Below are 10,775 nucleotides of genomic sequence, written 5' to 3'. Positions count from 1 at the left end.
TCAAAAATGGGAGTTAGTGCAAATTTTCTATGAAGGCTTAAATGATGCGGAGAGAGGCAGAGTTGATATCTCGAGTGGAGGAGCAATAGCTGACATGTATGAAGATGAAGCTATGGCACTACTACAAAAAATGTCCGATAATTTAGCCTATCACCAAGATGCCTCCGATCATGTTAGGGTTACCCCTCGGAAAGGTGGACTGTTGGATGTTAGAGGGGTTGAACCCCAGATTACTATGGATAGAATTGAAAAACAGATAGGTGTAATGATGGGAAAAGCCATGGAAAAGATGAATGAAAAAATAATCTCACTATGGCAAGGTCAGAATAGCGGAAGAGCACCCAACCAAATAAATCGATGTGAAATGTGCTCAAGTGATAGCCACACCGGAGAAGAATGCCCTATGATATCAGAAGTGAATGCTATAGGCAGGCAAGAAGGGAGCAATGTCCAATGGGGAACTAGAGGAAACTTAGGAGGACAGGGATGGAACAACAACAACCGACCACCCCAACAACAGTTCCAATCCAAGGCGAACAATCCCCAACACCAACAACATTATCAACCTTACCGAAATTTTTCAGATCCCACTAATGCGACTCTCACCAAGGTTATCGAGGAGCTGCAAGAAGACAAGAAGAGGATGCTCAAGCTTTTTGAAGAAATGGAGGAGAGGCATCGGAGGGAGATGGAGAAGCTCAAGGCAGAGATCTGCCTCAGCGGTCAACAATTTGCGACGGGGAGCACCGCAAGGTACGTGTGAAGACCCTATGAAGATGGGCGCCAAATCAGGTAAACTCCCTACTCAGGCCTGTATTAATCCTAGCAATTTACTTTATGTTGATGACATGTGTAGTGTAGTTAATGAGCATATTCATGACATGCATGCATTGACTGAACAACAAGAAATAGGAGAGCTGAGTGCTATATCAAAACTTAGGAGTGGGAAAGAGTTGGCTAATCCATTTGCAGCTATAGAGAAACGAAATGAAGTGGAGGATAAGTTAGAGGAAGTAGAAAAGGATGAGGATGAAGGGGTAGAGGAAAATCTGGAAAAGGAACCCAACCCCAAAACATATTGCCCACCTATCCCTTTCCCTAGTGCCTTACAAGCGAAGAAAGAAAAATCGAAAGACAGCCCACTTCTTGAGTATTTGAAAGAGGCTACTGTCGAAATTCCTGTTTTAGATGCGATCCAGTACATCCCTGATTATTCCAAATTTGTGAAAAACCTGTGTACACCTCCTAGGAAGCAAAAGAGGATTCAACTTTCTGAGAATATTCGTTCAATTTTTCTGCATGAATTACCTCAAAAGCGCAAGGATCCGGGAGCACCAGTGATCAAATGCGAAATTAGGGGGGAAGTATTCACCAAAGCTTTACTTGATTCAGGAGCAAGTGTGAATATCATGCCTAAGGCCCTACTTGAGACTTTTAAATTTGGTGAATTACAACCTGTAAATTTAGAATTGCAGTTAGCGGACGGATCAATTAGAAGACCGTGTGGACAGTTGGTGGATGTGGTGATGAAAGTAGAAAAGTGTTCATTTCCTGTCGATTTTATAGTAGTGGATGTAAAAATTTCAGGAAAAATTAGTCATGCACCGATTATTTTAGGACGGCCATTCCTAGCTACCGCAAGAGTGAACACAGATTGGAATGCAGGAAAAATCAAATTGCGCATGGGAAAAGAAGAGGTTGAGTTACCAATCTCTCAATTGATGAAGTATCCCAATAGTAGCCAGGAAGACATTTATACATGTTCCCTAGATGATGAAAATGATGAATGCCATGTTATAGGAAAGTAATCTATGAGGTGATGGCGGTGAATGAGAGTGCCTATGAGGGGGAGAAGGACGACCATGGTGAAATGAAGGGTGAAAACATGAATAACTACAGATCTACGCCCACTGAAGAATTAGAATTGAAACCTCTTCCTTCTCACCTTAAATATGTTTTTTTAGGTCCAAGAAAGACATATCCAGTAATTATCTCTTCAACCCTCACTTTAGAGCAGGAAGTTAACCTATTAGATGTCTTACGACAGCATAAGAGCGCTATTGGATGGACCATAGACGACATCAAGGGAATTAGTCCTGATATCTGTCAGCATAGAATTTTTATCGAGGAAGGATCCAAACCATCAGTTCAGCATCAACGTAGATTAAATCCTTATCTTTACGATGTGGTGTCAAGGAGATTACCAAATGGCTGAAAGCAGGATTCATTTACCCAATTTCAGATAGTAAGTGGGTGAGTCCAATTCATGTGGTACCTAAAAAAACAGGGATTACTGTCCAAAAGAATCAGGATGGAGAAGAGATCCAGACGAGGGTAGCATCGAGTTGGCGAGTATGCATAGATTACCGAAAGTTAAATCTAGCAACAAAAAAAGACCAGTATCCTCTACCTTTCATTGATCAAATACTTGAAAAATTAGCTGGACAGAGTTTTTATTGTTTCTTGGATGGGTACTCAGGATATAATCAAATTAGCATTCATGAAAGTGACCAAGATAAAACTACGTTCACATGTCCTTTAGGAACATTTGCTTTTAGAAAAATGCCATTTGGACTTTGTAATGCACCAGCAACCTTTCAAAGGTGTATGAGTGCAATGTTTTTTGATTTAATTGGTACATGTCTTGAAGTTTTCATGGATGACTTTTCCGTGTTTGGTGAATCTTTTGGGTCTTGTTTGTCTAACTTGGATAAAGTGTTACAGATTTGCGAAGAAAACAAGTTAGTGCTCAGTTGGGAGAAATCCCATTTTATGGTGGACAGGGGGATCGTCTTAGGTCATCATATCAGCAAGGAGGGGCTGGCTGTGGACAAGGCAAAGATCGAGATCATCAAGAGCTTCCACTTCCATCGACCCTAAAGCAACTTAGGGTTTTGGGCCATGCCGGCTTTTATCGTCGTTTTATTAAAGATTTTGCCAAAGTGGCTAAACCTCTCACTTTGCTTCTATCTAAAGACAAAGAACTTATTTTGAATGATGAATGCAATTTGGCTTTTAATTTGATTAAAGAAGCATTAGTTACGGCTCCCATCTTACAAGCTCCAAATTGGAGTGAACCCTTTGAGATTTTTTGTGATGCTTCAGATTATGCAGTGGGAGCTATGTTGGGACAACGCAAAGACAAGAAACCGACAGCTATTTATTATGCAAGTAAGACTCTCGACGCCGCTCAGGTAAATTACTCTACCACAGAAGGAATTACTTGCAATCGTCTTTGCTTTGGATAAATTTCGATCTTACCTAATAGGGAGTAAGATTATAATCTTTTCAGATCATGCTGCACTTAGACATTTGTTAAGTAAGAAAGAGACAAAACCTAGATTAATGAGATGGATCCTACTTATGCAAGAATTCGATATTGAAATTAAAGACAGGCGGGGAGTGGATAATGGTGCGGCTGATCACCTCTCCCGCCTATCATTGCCAGCCCTAACTCCCATCACAGATTCTTTTCCTGATGAGCATATTTTAGAAATTTCTACACGGAAATTGCCTTGGTATGCTCATATAGTAAACTACTTAGTAATCGGGCAATTGCCTCAAGGTTGGGATTATGATGATAGAAAAAAGTTTTTTAAGGATATCAAGTATTACTATTGGGATGAGCCTGAATTATTTAGATTAGGCGTCGATCAAATTTTTAGGAGATGTATACCCGAGGATGAACAATGGAGAGTCTTGGAATCATGTCACTCATCCTTATGCGGAGGACACTACGCCTCCAAGATAACGGCACATAAGGTCCTACAATGTGGATTTTATTGGCCTCATCTTCATCGGGATGCATATGAATTCTGCAAGAGATGCATTCGATGTCAAGCGGTGGTCAATGTAAGTCGCAATGCCGCTATGCCTTTAAACCCTATCCTTGAAGTTGAGTTGTTTGATCTTTGGGGCATTGATTTCATGGGACCCTTTCCTCCTTCTTTGGGCTATGAATATATTTTGGTAGGTGTAGATTATGTCTCTAAGTGGGTAGAAGCCATACCAACACGAAAAAATGATCATAAAGAAGTTGTTAAATTTGTCAAGGATAATATTTTCTCTCGGTTTGGATGCCCACGAGCCATTATTAGCGATGGTGGAACTCATTTCAATAACAAAGTCTTTAAAGAGTTGTTAAAACGATATGGAGTTCATCATCGGCTTACCACTCCGTATCATCCTCAAGCCAATGGCCAAGTGGAAGTCTCCAATAGAGAAATAAAAAAAATCTTGAAGAAAATTATTAACCCTAATGGAAAGGATTGGTCGAGCAAATTGCCGGATGCGTTATGGGCATATCGGACGGCATATAAAACCCGTTAGGAATGTCGCCATTCAGGTTGGTGTTTGGAAAAGCTTGTCATCTCCTTTAGAAATCGAACATCGTGCTTTATGGGCTATCAAGAAACTTAACGTATCGTTAGATGATGCAGGTGACCATCGCTTATTGCAACTGCATGAGTTGGAGGAGTTGCGAACTAAGCATACGAAAATTCACGCATCTACAAAGCCAAGATGAAAGCATTCCATGATCAACACATACACAGGAAGGTTTTTGCCCATGGCCAAAAAGTATGGTTATATAATTCTCGACTTAAACTGTTTCCAGGAAAGCTTAAATCAAGATGGGATGGACCTTATGTAGTATGTCAACATTTCGACAATGGGTCTGTTCTCGTTCGAGATCCAACACATGGAGCTGAATTCAAGGTCAATGGGCAGCGTTTGAAACCCTTCCTTGAACACGAGCCGCACCCTAATGAAGACATTTCTTTAGAAGCGGCGACATCACCCTCTACTTAAGAGCATCAATAAGATTTATTTTCTTTTCATTACGTTTTAGGATTCATTTTTTCTTTGCATTATTTTCTTTTACTATTATAGCTCCTCACTTTTGTTGCATCTCTTGTGGTAACTTTGACCAGGTTGGGAGTATGTAATTCAGCAAATCCGAGTTATCGCCAGGATCTCTTGTTCACAATGCTAAAGGGCCCCATATCCTCCATATCACTGTTTGCCCTCTAACCTCAATTTTATTCTTCATGATTTTAGTAGCTTTGCATTGAGGACAATGCAGGTTTTAATGGGGAGATAGTTCATTTTAGGTGACAAACTATGGTTCATGCATTTAATTTTACAGAAGTCTACATGAAGTGAACCTGTGTTTTGTTATTAAACAATCTTTAGCAGGCTCAGTCATGAGTTAATTTTCTTTCATCCAATGGTTTGGGAACAAGTGTGGAGAAGTTAGGCTCCTAGAGCGGATCAAGAACATGTTGAGGTGCAACACAAGTGATTTTGGGCGATGTGGATTCAATTTCAAATTTGGGAGGGTGTCTAGTAGGTGATTAGATGATGGAAAGTCAAGGGTAGAAGCTCTATGCTTCAAAGGGGAGTGACGAGTGAACTGAGAGCCCCATTCCATCAACTCTAATAGCCGATCCCACTTATGCATTTCGTCTCCCATTAGCCTACTTTCATTCCAAAATAGTGAGCAGCCATTCTCCGAGTCCTATGCACGGAATCTACCGCTTCGTTCACCTTATTGTTCCACACGCTTCACGCCATATCCATCACAACTTGACTCCACCACCTTGCTTCCGCTACCGAGGATATGCTTATCTCCCAAGTACGTCTATCTCACTTTCCACGGTATCACTACGATACTGCCTCTTTGTATCTTTTCTGTCAATAATTCGCTCTGCATCATCTAAATCTCGTTCTTCTATCTCTTCTCCATAGACCAATGTGATTGTTAAGACACTCATGCTGGTTGTGATAAAATATTTAAAAAACCATTCAAGTCATGGAAAGTGTTTCATTTGTTGTTATCCTCTTTGTTTGATATACAAAAAAAAAAAAGAAAAAAAAAAGAAAAAGAAAAAAAGAGTTCAAAAAAAGAAAAAAAAAAAAACACAAGAGGAATGAGAAGAAGACAAAGAGAAAGGAGGGTTTGACTTGCACCATTTCTGGTTTTGACTTTCAATTCAGGGCAAGATGGTCTTTATTCTCTATATCATCACATTGGTCTCATCTCTTCTATCTCCTCACTTCCTCTAAAAATCTTGGGAGTAGGTTATCCAAGGTAGCACAACACCCGTTGGACCATAAATCTCTCATTGTTCATGCTCACCCTAATTCTTTCACAAAGTCTCATTCTCCCCATCACAACTCTATCATGTACTCTTCTCGTTGTGTTCAATATTCTGTGCTCAACAGGAGGAGGAAATGGCTTCTTCTATTCTTAGGAAAGAGAAAAGGCTAATGGAGAGGCAAGTACTAGGTGGCCGTCACCCCGGGAGAGAGTGATCTTGCTCGCTAGAGATGTGAGACCAGCTGCACATGAGTGGAGAGAGTTTACCTGAGGAGTATAGCGTTATACCTAGAAACAAGTACACTCCCTTCTCATCCACTTAGGCATCCAAGCCAAGGAGAAAGAAACCCCACATTCCTGAAAAGGTCAGAGCTCAAAATGTCATTTAGTGTTTTAGTTCGGCTTGTGATTGATACACTTAACACTTCCCACACATGTTGTCTGACTTACAGGATGAAAGAGATGATAATTCAGCAAAGTACTTAGATGTTGCTAAGGGACTAGCAATGTCTAAGTAGGGGGGTATATGATAACACCTAATTTGGTCTTTATTTCATGTTATTAGCATGATTTATGCATTTAAAAGGCTTAAATTTGGGTTGTTATCATATATTTACACAAAAATAATGCTTCCAAGTAATTTCTGATTTTTCCCTAATTTTCTGTTAATTATATGAATTTTTAAGGATTTATTGAAGCTCGAAATAATTATTTTTGGATGAAAATGGCACATTAAAAAGTTTATTTCGACATTTATCAACATGGGAATTAATCAGGGAATTTTCTAGAATTTTCTAGAATTTTTTACGAATTTTTAGGAATTTTCTGGGATTTATTTCAAGAAGAAATGCATTTATTCTATGAAAAAAGGGCATATTTATAGGAGAAAAAATGTATTTATGCAATTTCTAGACTTTTCGGGGCCTTTTTGCAACGTTTCGTTGCAAAAAGACCCTGAAAACACCTCTCGGTCGCCACGGCAGGCGTAAAGATCCTATTTAAAATCATTCAGGGTTTTATTGCAATTTTTAATATATATTTTTAATGTTTTAGGAGAAATCGGAGGAGAGAGAGTGCGCCAGGGGCATATACGCAATTACTTTTGGGCGGCGTCCAAAAGCAATTCCAGGCTTTTTAAGGACTTTTCTGCAAAAAGGAGGATTCAAAATGCGCCAGCCAATGAGAGAGCGACACGTCATTGCGTGTTTAAAAACGAAACTAATAAATAAATCAATTTTAAATCTAATGGATTAAATTGGTTTAAAATTGATTTATTAATAACTTTTGATCCTGAAGTCCGATTGAGATGATTTTTTATGGATTTGTTCGTCTTGATCCCCTCTTTCTATCTGTACGGTTAGATCATTCAGATCTAGCCTACATTGATAGATAAATATTAAGTACTAAATGGGGGTAAAATGGTGATTTTTACCCTATAACCTAAGTATAAAAGCTGAATTTCGAGAGGGGGAGCTCAGTCTGGAGGGTGCTTCATCACAGCTGCAAGACAGAGAGGAGTCCCAGCCTGGATCAACAGTTTTGGTATTTTTTTCTTTCATTGTATTCAAACTTTTGTGCATTTTGAATGAAATAGGTTAAGTTGTTTGTTTCTTCATCTCCATTCTAGTCTGAACTCCTAAATCGCTTGGCTTGAGCGGCATGTACAAGCCCTGATTAGGATTGAGAGGCGAAATTGAGGAATTTTACCTGGGCATTCAATTGCATTACAAAAGAAAATTATAAAAATTTAGTTTTAATTTTTAGAAGTCTCAATTTACCCCATTTTAGTTCTGAATTATCAATCTGAAAAATCAACCCAACTCATTTTAAGAACCCTCTTTCAACCTCTCTAAATGATTTCTTGGATCCTTTAATTAGGATCAAAGAAGGAAATTTAGAGCTCTTAATTCTTCTAATCTTCCCATCTCTCCTACCCCCCTCTCTAAATTCTCACCTAATTAGGGTGACTTGATCCTCATTGAAGATCAAATTCACTCTAATTAGGATCTAAAACACCAAAAATTAAATCAAATTGAAATTCCTACTTGCCTCCCTTGGACGACACTCATACTTATCACTATACATATTAAGTAGAGTTTTATAAATTTTATTGCATAAGCCAAAAATTCACAACGACAAGGGCTAAAAATTTGCGTAATTTTCACCCTATTTTCGCTCATCAATTGGCGCCGTTGCCGGGGAGGCAACACTTAGGAATTCAACATATTTTTATTTGTAAACACAGTGGTTAATTGTTGCTCACGAGTTTGTTAAGTCTCCTTATTATTGATTTTGATTTAAGACGGTATTTGGTTTTTAACGACTAACGAGTGTTGTGTTTGAATTAGTGGTTTTGTATGAAGCTTCGGTCTGGATTTGAATCAGGGAGCAGTGACAGAAATCCCCCTGTAGTAGATTCCACCACACCCGAGTCGTCTTTCACCGAACCCACATTTGTAGAGGAGATATTGATTAGACCCGTACCAATGGACCCAATAGGTAATGGAATAGGAAACCCTGAGGTAGTTAACGATGGACGGAGGAGGATTAGAGAGTATTCCACACCAGCAGAAACCCCCATCTTAACCAGGATATCTGCCCCGATTGGAGAAGATGTGATGTTTAGAATCGATCCACACCAATTTCAGCTATTACCGTCCTTTTGGGGAAGGCAAACGAAGAGCCCTATGACTTCTTAGAAAATTTTATGAAGCATGTGATAGTTGCACTTACCCCAGAATTTCAAAGGAAGTTGTGAGAATGAAACTATTCCCTCATGCCCTTAAGGATAGAGCCAAGGATTGGTTTAGAACATTGGGAACAAATTTTGAATCATGGAATGATATGGAGAAGAGCTTCTTACCAAGATATTCTACAGTGGCTAGGACAAATTCTTTCAGAAGAGAAATTAGAAATTTTCAGCAGGGAAATGATACATTTAGCGAAGCATGGGAGAGATTGATGGGGCTCATTAGGAAGTGCCCCCACAATGGCATTCAAAAATGGGAGTTAGTGCAAATTTTCTATGAAGGCTTAAATGATGCGGAGAGAGGCAGAGTTGATATCTCGAGTGGAGGAGCAATAGCTGACATGTATGAAGATGAAGCTATGGCACTACTACAAAAAATGTCCGATAATTTAGCCTATCACCAAGATGCCTCCGATCATGTTAGGGTTACCCATCGGAAAGGTGGACTGTTGGATGTTAGAGGGGTTGAACACCAGATTACTATGGATAGAATTGAAAAACAGATAGGTGTAATGATGGGAAAAGCAATGGAAAAGAAGAATAAAAAAATAAGCTCACTATGGCAAGGGCAGAATAGCGGAAGAGCACCCAACCAAATAAATCGACGTGAAATGTGCTCAAGTGATAGCCACACCGGAGAAGAATGCCCTATGATATCAGAAGTGAATGCTATAGGCAGGCAAGAAGGAGCAATGTCCAATGGGGAACTAGAGGAAACTTAGGAGGACAGGGATGGAACAACAACAACCGACCACCCCAACAACAGTTCCAATCCAAGGCGAACAATCCCCAACACCAACAACATTATCAACCTTACCAAATTTTTCAGATCCCACTAATGCGACTCTCACCAAGGTTATCGAGGAGCTGCAAGAAGACAAGAAGAGGATGCTCAAGCTTTTGAAGAAATGGAGGAGAGGCATCGGAGGGAGATGGAGAAGCTCAAGGCAGAGATCTGCCTTCACAGCGGTCAACAATTTGCGCTGCGGGGAGCACCGCAAGGTACGTGTGAAGACCCTATGAAGATGGGCGCCAAATCAGGTAAACTCCTACTCAGGCCTGTATTAATCCTAGCAATTTACTTTATGTTGATGACATGTGTAGTGTAGTTAATGAGCATATTCATGACATGCATGCATTGACTGAACAACAAGAAATAGGAGAGCTGAGTGCTATATCAAAACTTAGGAGTGGGAAAGAGTTGGCTAATCCATTTGCAGCTATAGAGAAACGAAATGAAGTGGAGGATAAGTTAGAGGAAGTAGAAAAGGATGAGGATGAAGGGTAGAGGAAAATCTGGAAAAGGAACCCAACCCCAAAACATATTGCCCACCTATCCCTTTCCCTAGTGCCTTACAAGCGAAGAAAGAAAAATCGAAAGACAGCCCACTTCTTGAGTATTTGAAAGAGGCTACTGTCGAAATTCCTGTTTTAGATGCGATCCAGTACATCCCTGATTATTCCAAATTTGTGAAAAACCTGTGTACACCTCCTAGGAAGCAAAAGAGGATTCAACTTTCTGAGAATATTCGTTCAATTTTTCTGCATGAATTACCTCAAAAGCGCAAGGATCCGGGAGCACCAGTGATCAAATGCGAAATTAGGGGGGAAGTATTCACCAAAGCTTTACTTGATTCAGGAGCAAGTGTGAATATCATGCCTAAGGCCCTACTTGAGACTTTTAAATTTGGTGAATTACAACCTGTAAATTTAGAATTGCAGTTAGCGGACGGATCAAGTAGAAGGCCGTAGGGACAGCTGGTGGATGTGGTGATGAAAGTAGAAAAGTGTTCATTTCCTGTCGATTTTATAGTAGTGGATGTAAAAATTTCAGGAAAAATTAGTCATGCACCGATTATTTTAGGACGGCCATTCCTAGCTACCGCAAGAGTGAACACAGATTGGAATGCAGGAAAATCAAATTGC

General features: G+C 39.7%; 1 non-coding gene across 1 annotated transcript; it reads right to left on the bottom strand.

Annotated features, from left to right (window-relative positions):
- Positions 1-8,990: 8,990 nt before the first annotated feature.
- On the bottom strand, positions 8,991-9,096 carry LOC144714092 (small nucleolar RNA R71). The gene has a single exon (XR_013584247.1). It is a non-coding gene; the product is annotated as a small nucleolar RNA R71 (small nucleolar RNA).
- Positions 9,097-10,775: the final 1,679 nt, after the last annotated feature.

The sequence above is a fragment of the Wolffia australiana genome, chromosome 16 (genome assembly GCF_029677425.1).
Source record: "Wolffia australiana isolate 7733 chromosome 16, ASM2967742v1".
Classification (NCBI taxonomy): Eukaryota; Viridiplantae; Streptophyta; class Magnoliopsida; order Alismatales; family Araceae; genus Wolffia; species Wolffia australiana.
The sequence above is the reverse complement of the archived record's forward strand: the minus strand, read 5'-3'. Positions and strand labels throughout refer to the sequence as shown.